The 16,900-nt window shown below is 40.3% G+C and overlaps 1 protein-coding gene across 2 annotated transcripts in view; it reads left to right on the top strand.

The window, feature by feature from the left end:
• The first annotated feature begins 1,674 nt into the window (after positions 1-1,674).
• Positions 1,675-16,900, top strand: part of ehf (ets homologous factor) — a 166,317-nt gene continuing 151,091 nt past the window's right edge. Inside the window, exon 1 of one of the 2 annotated variants that reach the window (XM_039744072.1) lies at positions 1,675-1,856. The gene's annotated coding sequence lies outside the window, so the exon portion shown is untranslated. The remainder of the gene's footprint in view (positions 1,857-16,900) is intronic. The other variant, XM_039744065.1, reaches the window with a different exon arrangement.

The following is a 16,900-nucleotide window of genomic DNA, read 5'->3' as shown; positions in this document are numbered from 1 at the left end:
CAGAGATCATCGGATCAACCAGCAACTTCACGCCATGCCTGTATGTTAAGTTTTCAAAATTGCGCGGCATTAAGACAGGCGGTGTTTCTCTGGGCGCGGCCATTGCGGCCACGCTGCAAATACAATACTGGGGTCAATGAAAAAAACAAATGTAGACAGCAAATGAAACCCTACAGATTAGAGAGAGCAAAAACAAAAATGATAAAGAATAAGAAATACTCAGGAGCCAACTCCGCACACCACCACCACCACCTGCCAGCAACCCACAGACATGCCCACGACAGACCTACATAATCGAACCACAAACGGACAGCGAAACAGCATGGATAGATAGATAGATAGATAGATAGATAGATAGATAGATAGATAGATAGATAGATGTGAAAGGCACTATATAATAGATAGATAGATAGATAGATAGATGTGAAAGGCACTATATAATAGATAGATAGATAGATAGAGAGATAGATGTGAAAGGCACTATATAATAGATAGACAGATGTGAAAGGCACTATATAATAGATAGATAGATAGACAGATTGAAAGGAACTATATGATAGATAGATAGATAGATAGATAGATATGAAAGGCACTATATAATAGATAGATAGATGTGAAAGGCACTATATAATAGATAGATAGATAGATAGATAGATAGATAGATAGATAGATATGAAAGGCACTATATAATAGATAGATAGATATGAAAGGCACTATATAATAGATAGATAGATAGATTGAAAGGAACTATATAATAGATAGATAGATAGATTGAAAGGAACTATATGATAGATAGATAGATAGATAGATAGATAGATAGATAGATAGATAGATAGATAGATAGATAGATGTGAAAGGCACTATATAATAGATAGATAGATGTGAAAGGAACTATATGATAGATAGATAGATAGATAGATAGATAGATAGATGTGAAAGGCACTATATAATAGATAGATAGATAGATAGATAGATAGATAGATAGATAGATAGATAGATAGATAGATAGATTGAAAGGAACTATATGCTAGATAGATAGATAGATAGATAGATGTGAAAGGCACTATATAATAGATAGATAGATAGATAGATAGATTGAAAGGCACTATATAATAGATAGATAGATAGATAGATAGATAGATAGATGTGAAAGGCACTATATAATAGATAGATAGATAGATTGAAAGGAACTATATGATAGATAGATAGATAGATAGATATGTGAAAGGTACTATATAGATAGATAAATAGATGAAAGGCACTATATAATACATAGATAGACAGATACATAGAGGTTCACACAGGTTTTGAACTTTTAAGGCCCCGCTGTTGCTGAGGTGATCAGGTTTGGTTTAGTGACAATAAACATTTTTTATATTCAAACTGAAACAACCCACACACATACACATTCCAGCCACATGAGCACCTACACACACACACACACACACACACTTTCAGAGCAGCTTTTACAGGAACATGAAGCCTCATTCCTTAAAACCTACTTTCATTTTTGAAACTCAAAGCCTCAATGGAGGTGTGTGTGTGTGTGTGTGAAAAGGCTCAGTGAGGCTCTGGGTGTCACACGGTGCGAGTGCTCTTGACTATGCAAATCTCTACCTGTTACAAAAGCCGAAGGGCAGCCAATGGATTTACAAGGAAGCAGTGCAGGGAAAAATCCCCATTGGGCACACACAGCCCGCCATCCTCCTCTTGTGTGAGTGTGTGTGTGTTTTAAAGCCTGTAATAGTAAATTGTTGAAACACCCGCATCCAGCTGGGCTCTGCCTACATAAATTCAGGGGCAGCCATCAGATCAACACAAACGAGCAGAAAGTTGGAGTGCAGCAGAAACTGCCGGTGAGTTCAGACTTCTGTTTTCCAAATGCTTGTAATCTGCTTGGCTGTTTAGCTGCACTGTCCTGTCCTGTCCTGGCACTCTCCTCTGTTTCATGTTTATGGTCTTCTCAAATGCTGGCCAGTGTGGCATTGAGGTGGGGTGGAAAAAGGTGCACTTGTCTAAGGAAGGAATATAAATAAATAAAAAATAATAAAGTGACACTTGAAGGGACATTCCAGAAAATGAGGAAAGGGTGCAAGTTTGTGTGGGACAGCAACGCACATATCTGCCTATGGGAACCCCGGCTGAATTCTACAGTTTAATTGATGCATTTAATTAATTTTAGTTTATTTGTTTATTGTATTAGAAAAAAGAAAGAAATTATTGTGCATTTCACACATAGGGACTGCCTTCTTTGTAATGAGGATAAAATAATGTGATGACAGGACGTTATCTGAGTCCAGAAGAAAAAGCCCCAATTAACTAAATCTGGTTATTTTATGTTTAACATGGAAAACTGCAGCCATAATAAGCATGTTGTACACAGAGTGCTAATTACAGTGTGAATGAGAATTACCGCGGAATTGGAGTCAATTTGTCATCAAAAGATCCGACAACAGAAGCTCGCCTCACTCCAGGGGGGAACCGGGTCACATTCTTTATTTATTTTGATGTAGAATTTATTTATTTAGCTAAGTTTACTGCATTTAAACATATACAAACGGCATGTGTGTGTTTAACACGGACACAGTGGTGCCTCTTTTATAGTTATTACAATTCATTTTCAAGTTGGACGACTTGATGACAGGAGACGCTTTCTGACATTGAAATCCACGCTGTAGGTGTTTATTTATTTGTTTGTTTGTTTTTTGACTTTCTGAGAAAATCCAAAATTATACGAAGGTTTAAGAAGTAACAGTGCATTGTTTGTGTCAATCAAAATTAATTTTAAGTTAAGTGACCTCTGGCTTGTTACTATGGTGAATTAAATGCATTTCTTTATTTTATTATTTTGAGTGTTTTATTTAATATTTTCAAAATCTATCTATCTATCTATCTATCTATCTATCTATCTATCTATCTATCTATCTATCTATATAGTGCCTTTCACATCTATCTATCTATCTATCTATATATATATCTATATATATATATATTTTTTTTGTTGCACGAAGTAAAGTTTAATTTTTAATATTAAAATAATCTATTAATATGCAGAGTGGGAGGAGTGTAAAGGGGGAGTAGTGGTGGTCTTTGTATTATAATGAATTGTCAACTTTTTGATTATATTTATGAGCGGAGTAGGAGGAGTGTAAAGGGGGAGCAGTGGTGGTTGTGTGATACAGACTTTTTTGTTAATATCCTGAATATTGGGATTGTTTGTCTTATGACTGTATTTTTTGTTATTGTTCATAATAAAGGTCATTTAAAAAAAAAAAAATATCTATCTATCTATATAGTGCCTTTCACATCTATCTATCTATCTATCTATCTATCTATCTATCTATGTAATATAGTGCCTTTCATTTCTATCTATCTATCTATCTATCTATGTAATATAGTGCCTTTCATTTCTATCTATCTATCTATCTATCTATCTATCTATCTATCTATCTATCTATATAGTGCCTTTCACATCTATCTATCTATCTATCTATCTTATAATGCCTTTCATTCCCTTCTTTCAATTATATAGTACCTTTCCTATATCTGTCTATCCATTCCTTTATTTTAGCTCATTTCAATAATGTAGCAGTGACACGTCTTGTTGATCCTGTTTTTTGAGTCAATCAGTATTATTATGCCCATCCTGAACAGCCCTGCATTTGCCCCAAAGAAAAGCTCTTTATTTTTTTTTTAGTAGCCATTTTGTGTGAATTTTGCGCCCAGCAGGACCCCCCGTAACCCCCAACCTCCTTTACCCGGCCATTATGAAGTGAACCTCAGTTAGATTTGCACTTTTTTTTAAATGTCGGCCTGTGATTGTCTCACTGAAGATAATTTGTTAAAATCCATTTCTGACATGTTTAAGGGGCGCCATCAGTCCGAGGCCCGACTGATCAAGGTGGGAGTGCACAGCCTGTCCTGTGCTGTGGTGACATTTCCTAATAAGTTTCCTTGCATCCACACTGGCAGGAGGACCAGCTGACACAAAGGGCTCAGGGATGAAGCGACATGCAAATGCTTAGCAACCCCTTTTAGAAAGCATGAAGACCACCTGCCTGAGCCAAGTGGTCAGTCGGTAACGGTATATGCAGAGGCGTTTAGAGTCATCATTGGACTGATGTGTATAAAGTTTGTGAATCTCTCCATCCATTTTCTATTTCTGCTTATGGAGAGACAGACTGAAAGGAAGCTGGAGCCGATCCCAGCCATCATCAGGCACAAGGCAGGAGCAATCCCAACCCATCACTGGCATGGATAGTATTGGGTATAAAAATCCTCCCAGAGCTGATGGACTTCATCTAGTTGTCCATTCAAAACATCTGCCCAATTGTCACACCTAGATAGCTGAGCTCAGAGCCCGAGGTGAAGAGAAGCTGTGCTCTGAAACAAACTACCAAGCCAAGTAATTGAAGGAAAAACCTTGAGAAGATCTGAGGAGGCTCTGAATGAGTTAACAGCCCAGCTTAGCTATTAGCTGAACAGACGAGCCTGACGGACTGAATGGTCTCCTCAGTCGCTTGTCAGATTTCTTGTTTTCTTATCTCCAATGCTAAATCTCCAGTTCTTTATTGCCTTGACAGCAGGTGCCCTGTAACCCTGGTGAAACGTACCACACAATTTATTGTGCTCCGTCACACTTGATGGCAACGAATATCTGACATTGTGAATTGAATTGTTTAGAAGTAGGGGGCTCTGCCCCCTCCTATTTCGCTCGCCAACCCCCGGGCGGGTGCTACACACTAGCCACTTCATGGCTCTGCCACTCGTGTATGGGGAAGTGGATGTACGATTTAAACAGATTGTTATTTTCATGGGAATTGTTACATACATATAATAGAACTACCTATTTTTCAATACAGCGAGTAATTAACCATAGTAACAAATAGTAAAACGCAATTAATTGAAAGTTGTGTTAGAGATATTCATTGCGTTATACGTTTTCATTCTGTTAGGCTTTGATATTAACGCATAAATACTTTTTAAACGTATACTTTTACTGTAAAACTTCAGGAAAAAAAATATTTGGAATCAACTTTTTGTTAATATTGCGTTGAATTTTGATTCCATGTTTGGACTTTCATCGTGACTACACAATGTATAACTGCCCGTGACTGAATAACGTTTCTTTCTTTCTAATAAATGAACCGACTGTTTCAAATGTTTGTCCTTGTGATTTGTTAATTGTCATAGCAAAAGCTATTCTAACGGGAAACTGTAAACGTTTTAATACAAATGGCATATCAAGATCTCCTTTGGAGTCTAATGTCATTAGTGAAGATGGACTACATTACCTTTCTTGTGGCCTGTTAAAATTTGACATATCAGAATTGTTCGACCAATTTTGAATACAACTAATCTTATCCTATTGCATAGCCCATCACTCAGACATAAATTACGCAATAACATTACGATACATCCTTCTTTTTACAGTAATTCAGCCGGTGGAAGACCAGGCAGTATTAATGATTGTAGATATTCTTCATGATATTTTAAGTTGATGTTTTCATCTTCCGCACCATCACCACCAACTGCTTCAGCAGAGTCTATTGATACGCGTTTAACCAATTTTGATGTGTGACCGATCAACAATTTTAAATCGGTGCTACGATTGCCTGTGTACTCATTTCTTCTGTCGGGATGAAATTCTTCATTAAGATTTGGACATAATAAGTCTTCTTTAATTGGGAACTTAAACATTAAAATTTATTAGACCTTACAGCGCAGGAACTGTGTCTGACAAACGCATTCACACAAATGAGAGGTGAGAGGACAGCAGGGTGGGACTCTTGGCAATCGTCGCGTCTTTTCTCAAGATTTTCTTTTATAATAGAGAGAAATGCAGCATTGTTGATGTTCAGAAGATGTCGCTCTCAAACCTTCAAGTGCACTTTAACTAATTTAGGGTCACACAGAGCCAGAGACTCCCCAGTAGGACTGGGAGAAAGGCAGGAAAAAGCCCAATGTGATTGCCCACTCACTCACTCACTCACACCTTTATAAGAGTCCGTTTAATGTCCATTTAAATTTGCCAATTAATCCAGTCTCCTCCCACAGTCCAAAGACATGCAGGTTAGGTGCATTAGCGATCACCCCTAGTGTGTGCTTGGCATGGGTGTGTGTGTGTGTGCCCTGTGATGGGCTGGCACCCTGCCCATGATTTGTTCCTGCCTTGTGCCCTGTGTCAGCTGGATTGGCTCCAGCAGACCCCTGTGACCCTGTAGTTAGGATATAGCGGGTTAGATAATGGATGGACGTTAATCTGCTCAGCGTCAAGAATGTGGGAGGAAAAGGCAGGAAGACACGGGGAGAACATACAAACTGCAAAAAGATAACAATCAGGCGTGGCATTCAAAGACACAGCCCTGAATGTGTGTGGCACTGTGCCCTCCACTGATATATATAGATAATGAAGGTTTATGAAAAATGCAGTGAATAAAAAAAGTTATACCAACAGCTATAAAACAACCAGATAACAAGAGAGGAAGTGAAAATGCAAGCTGGCAGTTTATTCAGTGAACGTCTTGGCACACAAGTGGTGCTAATCTTCCCGATATCACCCTCAACGAAAACGGACTCAAGGAATCGCTGCTTTTGGGAATAAGCAAACTGTGAATGTCTCTGCCTCTCGACTTTCAGTTTCTATACTGTCGTGCTTTACAGGTTGGATTAAAACCAGAGGCGGCCATAGGGGTGTGCGGGGCCTACGGCTGACTAACCCCACGCGGGGCCGGTTACGTCAAACGCTGTCACCGGTATGTTAATGTTATCATACACCTGATTTTCTCATTATAGTATTCAGCTAAATTTGTACAAGATAATACACAGACTTTATTAAAATATAACTGGAGAATATAACTTGACAAATCCGCTCGAATGGGACACGCGGACCTCAAAAGCAGGACCCCTAAGGCGCCCTACTTGCCACCCCCAAACGCCGCTCTTGATTAAAACATTCCAAATTACAAATGAAACTGAGGATTCTGGACCAGTCCAGCATAAAGAATGCCATCCATTCTGATGTCCAGCCCTGGCACCCTCTGCTCCTGTCTGCTCTCCAGCTACTTCAAAATGATTAGAAAATGGAGATCTGAAATACACGGATCATTTAATTAAAGTCGGGCAAAGAAGCGAAAGACAATCCACCTGTTGTAAAACACTGGTGTAAAAGTAATAATAACGTGTAATAAAAACATCAGACGTCGTCTATTAATAGCAAACGCACACACGCGGTCGCTCAAGGCCGCCTCAAGCGCTGCCAGCCTGCCTGTCTGCCAGCCCAAGGGCTTCTCTTCAGCATGTGAGGCAAAAATCGATAGGGTCGTGGAAAAAAAAAAAACTTAAAAATTGCAGACGCACAGGACCGACTCCACCATTTATCTGTGCCCCTTCAGGAACACTACGTGTTGATTGTCACCGATCTCCTCGCGTTCGCGTATCTTGGCGAGCCTTTCCGCTTTTGAGTTTAACAGAAAATCAGAAGGGACGCTGAAGTTCGACGAGGCTCAGACATCTTCCAAACACCCGCACGCGGTCTGGCCGTTCTCATCTTCTCCACCTTTCTTTATTTTTCAGGTGCACGTTCCTAGATGTGGGCGGCACGGTGGCGAAGTGGGTAGCGCTGCTGCCTCGCAGTTAGGAGACCCGCGTCCTCCCTGCGTGGAGTTTGCATGTTCTTCCCGTGTCTGCGTGGATTTCCTCCGGGTACTCAAAGACATGCAGGTTAGGTGCATTGGCGATTCAAAAATTGTCCTTTGTGTGTGTGTGTGTGTTTGAGTGCGCGCCCTGGGGTTTGTTTCCTGCCTTGCGCCCTGTGTTGGCTAGGATTGGCTCCAGCAGACCCCCGTGACCCTGTAGTCAGGCTATAACGGGTTGGTTAATGGATTGATGGACTTTCCTAGTCTTACGTTTTGTTTTCAGTGGCGCTGACTTGTTATAAACCGGGGTGTGGTGGTGTCGGTAGTTTACAGCATAGATAATAATTCAACAATAACGCGAGCGTCAAAAATAAAGATAACGATAATAACAATAATAATCCTCAAACTGGCGTAAGCATAGAAAGACAGGCGTTACTATAATAAAAATTCACCATCAAAACGTCATCAACTACAGCTCTCGAAAGAATTGCTAAAGACAGATTTAATTCAAAGTGGAATCAGCTCTCAACTGGGCTTACATTTGCGGTTGTTGTTGTTCACAGCCATCTATGAAACTCGTTCTTGGTACGCTAGAAAAATAAATAAAAAATGAAAAAACAAAGCAAATCTCCGTAGTCCGTCCGTCCGTCTCTCTCTCTTTTTTGCTCGCTCTCTTTCTTGCGCGCACCTTCTCTGAAGTCGTGCGTTGATTGGATAGTTAGAGTCCATTATTTACATATGTGACGATAAAGTAGAGGAATTAGGACATCACGACTGAAGAAGGGGCCTGAGTTAGCCAATAAAAGGGGTCTCTCTGCTTGACTTCTCACTGCAATCCATAATGGCTAACCCCTTAGTGCTACAGGAATTATGGGTAAATGTATACAACTATTTTATCTTATTTCAGTTCTATTGACTTTTGAGAAGATATTAAGTTTTTAAATTTGATTCAATGATTTTGAATAAATTCTTTATGTTTATGGTGCTGCATTAAGAAGAATATGACTAAACTATCAGCATTGTTGTAAAGCAATAGTCTTAGAAAGACTCGCTTTAATGATGTGTAGTTTTAAAATGTAACTTTTTTTTTTTAATAAGTTGATGCATTCACTTTGTGTTTATAAAACATTAAAAGAGTTAAGGTGATTCAAATAAATGTCCTTGTGTAGAATTAAAGTAACTGTATCCTTTTCATTAAACATTAAATCCCTCCATCCCCTCCAGGAGGCGCACTTTAAGCCTCAGGCTCATTCCGCCATGGTGTGCTAAGAAGAGCCTCTGGGGGTCTTTTCTGCCCGCTGCTATCAGGCAATTCAGTGCTTCCTCCTGATGTACTCATTAAGTTTATTTTGAAACATCTGCCCAATTATACGTTTATTTATCTATTTATGTATTTATTTTATTACTAACTGTCTGCCGTGACTCCGCCCCCCCGTAGTATTGAAACTGGACAAACTTTAAAAATGAATAAAAAAATGCTAAAAATGTAATGATTTGTATTGTGGTGGCGCAGTGGGTGGCACTGCCGCCTCGCAATTAGGAGACCTGGGTTCGCATCCCACAGTTTGCATGTTCTCCCCGTGTCTGTGTGGGTTTCTTCCCACAGTCCAAAGACATGCAGGTTAGGTGGATTGAGGATCCTAAATTGTCCCTAGTGTGTTTGATGTGTGTGTGTGTGTGTGTGTGCCCTGCGGTGGGCTGGCACCCTGCCCGGGGTTTGTTTCCTGCTTTGGGCCCTGTGTTGGCTGGAATTGGCTCCAGCAGACCCCCGTGACCATCTAGTTAGGATATAGCAGGTTGGATAATGGATGGATGGATAATTGCTGGGTATGTCAGTCGTAGGCAGCACGGTGGCACAGTGGTAGCACTGCTGCCTTGCAGTAAGGTGGGTTCGCTTCCCAGGTCCTCCCTGCGTGGAGTTTGCATGTTCTCCCCGTGTCTGCGTGGGTTTCCTCCCACAGTCTAAAGACATGCAGGTTAGGTACATTGGCGGTCCTAAATTGTCCCTAGTGTGTGCTTGGTGTGTGCATGTGCCCTGTGGTGGGCTGGCGCCCTACCTGGGGTTTGTTTCCTGCCTTGCTCCCTGTGTTGGCTTTGACTGGCGCCAGCAGACCCCCGTGACCCTGTAGTTTGGATATAGCTGGATGGATGATTTTTATTGAGAAGAATTTATATTGATAGCTTTCGTATCCGAGGGCCTCTTGATATAAAATATTGCTGGTTTTACTATCAGGGCGAGAATGGAGCTGTGATCTCTTTGCCAAAAATGTAAAAAGTTGGCAAGGTATGTCTGGCCAAGTGGAAGGTAGGTACGCTCCGACATCAAACGTTACCATGATATCTGATCGTGATCACCTCTGACGGGAGAGCGTTCCCCGCGTGGGGAGAAGAGCACGTGCCCAATCAGCAGCTACCCTCTAAAACACACGTAGCTCTGATCTCTCATGAAAAACGTCAAACGTTACTCCTTAACAATCGGTAGATGATAATGTCTGCTGAACAAACAGGCATCGCTAGCTAAGCAGAGGCGAGGTGCGCTCCAACACGTGGCAAAAGGTAGAGCGACTCGAACGGAGGCTGGCGCGTGAGTGAGGAGGGTCCTGCCCAGCTCCCTACTATTGTGGTCCTGCCTCCCCCTCCCCTCGAACCGATGCGTCTCTCTCGGATTCGTGTGAATAAATCGGTGCTGCAACCGAACTACGATACTTAGTTGCTAAATCAACCGGAATGTTCAAACAAATTATAGAAAAAAAACCCGATCTAAACCGTTAAGTAGTTCTCTCGTTCTCTTGCTAAGTGGAGGTAAGGTACCCGCTCCGAGGCTGGCATGTGAGTGAGGAGGGCCCTGCCCCTCTGCCCGCAGCCTCTCTCTCGGGTTTGTGCCGCAAGTGAACTATGATACATAGTGTGATAAGAGAAGTCGCAAAATCAACCGGAATGTTCAAGCAAATTCTAGAAAAAAAAGATCTAAATCTGTGAAGTAGTTCTCTCGTAATAAGCAGACAAACAGACATTGGATCTTATATATACAGAGATGTGTATATTTTATTTATTTTTATTTAATTGATTGATTGATTTGTTGGTTGTATTATCTGCCCTGTGTGTCTGTATCTTTGATTTTTATGTTTCTGCTGTTGCATACGTCTGAATTTCCCCCATGGGATTAATAACATGCATCTAATTTAATCTAAATTACATATTTTATTACACATTTTTTAGTTCTTATGTTTATTAACCATTTATTTTTTAGTTGAGGATACACATTTTCTTTACATCAATCCAAGTTAAGCCTCTTTCCCTGCATATGTATGACTTTGGTGGACAGGGGTTCATTCTAATAAAGGCATAGAACACAAAAGTTTGGTTACGCGTGTGGCGGTTTCTCATTTTACTGCATACAATAAACAAATGACATTCGATTGATTGCATTTGTCAATAACACTTTAGTTTAGGTGCTGCAAAAACGCATCCATTCCTCATTTTCCTCTTAGGTAACACGACCTGAAGAAAGGCTTCTTTGGGTCTTCATCACACGTGGTTTGTTCATCTCTAATATCTCTGTAACTAACAGAAGGTCACTTTAGAGGAGTCTGAGGGGGCTTAACTGAGACTCCTTTCTCGTGATATTCCATATTTGGTGTAAGACCTGGGAGACGTTCATCTTAACAAGTCATTTTAGCAGCATGTCAAGACACCACACAGCACAGCACCCATCTACTGATGTGTTAGAAGTGGTATGAAGACCAGGTCTTGCTACATGACAGTAAATGAGTAATAGATTCCTGAACTAAAGTGTTACCCATTTCTCATATAGTCTTAACGTTAAAAAGATGGCATTTCTGCTCTAATGTGGGTGACGCATATTAAAAAACAAAATCATCTTCCACAACTCCAAAAAACTCCCAGACTTACTAAACTCATTGAGTGCACTGCGTCCAAATATACAAAGTAGTAGGCAGCCCTGAGAGTGGGAGGGGGCGGGTCAGCCAAAGGGGCGGGGCTCTATGCAAAGTAGCACACATTAGGCACACTGTAGTGAGGGGTAAAACTTAAACCAAAAATATGAAAACAATTATAAAGGCTAAAGTTAAAACAACCGTCTGTCACAAAAATGGAAATACCATGTTTGGAGGATTAGAAAAAAGTTCATTTTGAGTAAGTTGGAATTGGAAATGGAAATGAAAGAAAACAATTATTTTATTTTACGATAATGTAATTTAAATTAGATATGTAAATTGAATATCCCCAGTAGTTGTGTTTTTTTTTAAGCAAGAGACCAACAATAATATGAAAGTTAAAAAAGGTCATTTGGTTATACGAGTCAAAACAGTTTTTTTCTTTCTGTGGAGAAACATTAAATGCAAATAAATAAGTAAAGCCTCTTATTGTAGCCCAGTTTCTAGATGGATAGATAGATGGATGGATGGATGTGAAAGGTACTATATAATAGATAGATGTGAAAGGCGCTATATAATTAGATAGATAGATATTTATATATAGATACAGTAGATGTGAAAGGCACTATATAATTAGATATTTATATATAGATAGATAGATGTGAAAGGCACTATATAATTAGATAGATAGATAGATAGATAGATAGATAGATAGATAGATAGATATGAAAGGCACTATATAATTAGATAGATAGATACATAGATAGATAGATAGATGTGAAAGGCGCTAGATAGATAGATATGAAAGGTGCTATATAATTAGATAGATAGAAAGATAGAAGTACAGGGGACTATATATTTAGGTAGATTGATAGATAGATATGAAAGGCACTATATAATAGATAAATAGATAGGTAAATGTAAATGGCGCTATATAATTACATAGATAGATATGAAAGGCACTATATAATTACTGTAGATAGATAGATAGATAGATAGATAGACAACACAATCTAAGCAGAATCTCAATGACTCATCCACGGATAAGAACTCTGGTCCTGATCTCGTAATTCTCGGCATACTCTGAAGGTGTGAGCTACTCAATCTCACTTTTAACCAGAATTAAGCAACTGCTGCCTTCTTTTGTTCGTTTTGACGCTTGCCCTTTAATCGAACATAACATTACAGACAAAACATTCTCTCTGCTCTGCTTTCCCTCCCCATTGTTCTGAAGGTGTTTACTTTTGGTATTATTCATTTTTTTTATGGCTATTTTGCAATCCTAGCTGCTCACAAAGAGGTGCATGAGAGGTGGCCTTCTTACGGCGGGATCTGATTGTTTAGCTGCGTTGGCACCTACATTGGTACTTGTAGTTAAATGCACGTCTATACCCAGTGAGATTCGAATGATACATTGAGGGACCATGGAAGAAAAAAGGTTGAGAACCTCGGACTGCTCGGGTTTATCCAAATCGTATTTCGTGATATCATCTACTGTTGAATTCCGCTCTGTTCCTGTAATATTTCTATTGTACTATTATATTGTATTGAGGATGACTTGCGCTCTGTTCTGTGTATTGTATTGCGCTGGATTGACCTCCTTCTTTTTGATACCCACTGGCAGCCCCAAACTACATGGAAAGGGGTCTTTCTTTGAACTTCTTTCCCAAGGTTTCTTCCATGTTTTGGAGGGAGTGTTTTTCCATTGTCTTTTTAGAGAGTCAATGCTGGGGGGCTCTCAAAAGGCAGGGCCTCTTAAAGCCCATTGCAGCACTCCTTATGTGATTTTGGGCTCTACAAAAATAAATGGTATTGTATTCACAATCTTGTAACTGCCCTTACTGCAGTTTTTTATTTATTTTTTGGCCGTGTCAGTTCTTGTATTGCTCTGTGGTTATCAGTTCTATAGCACAGCAATCTAATTTGTTTGAAAATACATGGAGGCAGCGCTATTACAGTCAATTAATCCCTGCTAGACAGAAGGACTTTTGGGACTTTCAAAGTTAGACTTGATATTTTTTTAGAAGAATTCAGTGGATAGGACTGGCGCCCTAATAATAATAATAATAATAGGGCAGCACGGTGACGCAGTGGGTAGCACCGCTGCCTCACAGCTAGGAGACCTGTGGGTTCACTTCCTGGGTCCTCCCTGCGTGGAGGTTACATGTTCTCCCCGTGTCTGCGTGGGTTTCCTCTCACAGTCCAAAGACATGCAGGTTAGGTGCATTGGTGATCCTAAATTGTGCTTAGTGTGTTTGATGTGTGTGTGTGTGTGTGCCCTGCGGTAGGTTGGCGCCCTGCCCGGGGTTTGTTTCCTGCCTTGCACCCTGTGTGGGCTGGGATTGGCTCCAGCAGACCCCTGTGACCCTGTAGTTAGGATATAATGGGTTGGATGGATGGATGGATAATAATAATTAAACTGTAGCATAGAAGACATAGACATAACAAAATAAAATGAAAAAATCAAAACAGCACGAGGACTGCAGCTCTTCAAAGCAGTGTTCAAGGCTGATTCTATCACAATTATATGCGCCTCCCAAATGAGCTAAAATTTAAACTTGTGTTAAATTTTGACAAATATTCTTCTCACCACCATCTATGAAATTTTTCCCTCTTTTTACACTAAAGCGGTTCTCCAAATTCAGTCTGTCACTGGAAAAGCTCCTGTATGGATTAGGTAGTCATATTGCATTATTTGTATACACCAGGGTGCAGCACCTAACAATTATAAGTAACATCCATCCATTAGCCAACCCGCTATATCCTAACTAAAGGTTTCACGGGGGTCTGCTGGAGCCAATCCTAGCCAACACAGGGCGCAAGGCAGGAAACAAACCCCGGGCAGGGCGCCAACCCACCGCATTACAAGTAACACTTCATTGCAATTTGTGATTATATTGTTTTTCAGTTTATTGTATTGACTTTATTGACATGTAAATGTTACAGAGCTGCCAGGGTAAGATTATAATTACTCTGTCGCCATCAGTGCAAGGTGTATGTTTGGCTGGAGGCTTAAATGGACACTTAATTATAGTTAAAATGAAGTAAAAAATATAGTTAAGTAAAAATGTGTTTTTTTACAATAAATACAATAAATAAATAAATCAAATCCGCCTCACTAATACGTCCCTGTTTCTGCTTGTTTTCTAATTGGCACCCGTCAAGAGCGTATTTATCTGAGTCAGTCTTATAAACAGACGTTGCTATAACTAATCAACCGTCCCCCTCAACATCCTTAAGTGATAAATTTGCCGTTTTATACCCCAACTCTCCTTACTTCGCTGCCCCCAGTCCCCTTTCCCCCTCATGTCTCTACGTTTCTATCTACAGGTCCGGTATTGAGAATTTTACACAAAGCACCATTTATAAGGACAGGCAAAGTGCCTGAGCTGGCACTGGGGGTAGAGTGCTGTGACAAGATCTCAGTTAAAATACAATTCTTGGTTTTGCAAATGACTAAATACAGAATTAGTACACAAAAGATACAGATTTCGTTAAACACAGAGAAGACAAAGTAGATACTCATTGACAGAAAATGGTAACAACAATATCTTTCCATGAATTAACTGTTGAACTGTGGCCTGTTGACAATTGAGTAGAGGGGCAAAAAAAAAAAGTCCAGTCAGCCTCTTCAATGGAGAAAATAAACCTGTGTTGTTTGGGTGGTCCCAGGGCTACTAGAACAGACATACAGTCATGTGAAAAAGTTTGTGACCCCCTCTCAGCCTGCATAATAACTGACTCTCCTTTCAACAGTAAAGATAACAGTGGCATGTCTTTCATTTCACCATCTGAGCACTGCGGTGTTTTCAGAACAAAGATTTTTAGTGACGCAGTATTTAGTTATGAAATGAAATCAAATGTGAAAAACTGGCTGTGCACAAATGTGTGTCCCCTTGTCATTGTGCTGATTTGAATGCCTGTCACTGCTCAATGCTGATGACTTGGTTGGATGAGCTCATCAAGCCTTGAACTTCATAGACAGGAGTGGCCAATCATGAGTGGTCAAAGGTATTTAAGGTGGTCAATTGCAAGTTGTGCTTCCTTCCCTTTGACTCTCCTCTGAAGAGCGACAGACAGCATGGGATCCTCAAAGCAACTCTCAAAATATCTGAAAACAAAGATTGTTGAGTCTCCTGGTTTAGGGGAAGGCTACAAAAAGCCATCTCAGAAGTTTAAACTGTCAACTTCAACTGTAAGGAATGGAATCAGGAAATGGAAGGCCACAGGCACAGTTGCTGTTAAACCAACCCAGCAGGTCTGGCAAGCCAAGAAAAATACAGGAGCGGCATATGGAGAGGCAGGATTGTGAGAATGGTGACAGACAAACCACAGATCACCTCCAAAGACCTGCAAGAACATTTCACTGCAGATGGTGTATCTGGACATCGTTCTACAATTCAGCTTATCTGTATGGCAGGGTGAGGAGAAAGAAGCCCTTTCTGCACTCACGCCACAAACAGAGTCGCTTGTTGTATCAAATGCTCATTTAGACAAGTCAGAGTCATTAAGAACAAAGTGCTTTGGACTGATGAGACAAAAATGGAGTTATTTGATCAGAACAAAAAGCACCTTGCATGGCGGAAGAAGAACACAGCATTCCAAGACAAACACCTGCTACCTCCTGTCAAATTTGGTGGAGGTCCCATCATGCTGTGGGGCTGTGTGGCCAGTTCAGGGACTGGGGCCCTTGTTAAAGTCGAGGCTTACATGAATTCAACCCGATATCAACACATTCTTCAGGATAATGTTCAAGCATCAGTCACAAAGTTGAAGTTACTTAAGCAGGGGTTGGATATTCCAACAAGACGATGACCCAAAACACAGTTGGAAATCTACAAAGGCATTCATGCAGAGGGAGAAGTCCAATGTTCAGGAATGGCCGTCACAGTCCGCTGACTTGAATATCATCGACAATCTATGGGATGATTTGAAGCAGGCTGTCCATCAAATTGAACTGAACTGGAGAGATTTTGTATGAAGAATGGTCAGAAATACCTCCATCAAGAATCCAGACACTCATCACAGGCTATAGGAGGACAGCGTCGAGAGGCTCAGAGGAGCAAAAGAAGGCTCAGCTAAGTATTGATGTCATATCTCTGTTGGGTGCCCACATTTATGCACCTGTCTAATTTTGTTATGATGCATGTTGCATATTTTCTGTTAATCCAATAAACTTCATGTCACTGCTGAAATCCTAGTGTGTCCATAAGGCATGTCAGATATTAAAAGGAAGTTCAGCAAATGAGAAGCAAAAATCCAAAGAATTAAGAGGGGTCCCCAAACATTTTCATATGACTGTAGTCAGGGTCCTAAAGACTGGTCCTTCTATAGTAGTGTCTGTGCTGGCCATCCAGTCTGATGAAG

The sequence above is a fragment of the Polypterus senegalus genome, chromosome 1 (genome assembly GCF_016835505.1).
Source record: "Polypterus senegalus isolate Bchr_013 chromosome 1, ASM1683550v1, whole genome shotgun sequence".
NCBI classification, from domain to species: Eukaryota; Metazoa; Chordata; class Cladistia; order Polypteriformes; family Polypteridae; genus Polypterus; species Polypterus senegalus.
This window is presented reverse-complemented; position numbering and strand designations above follow the sequence as displayed.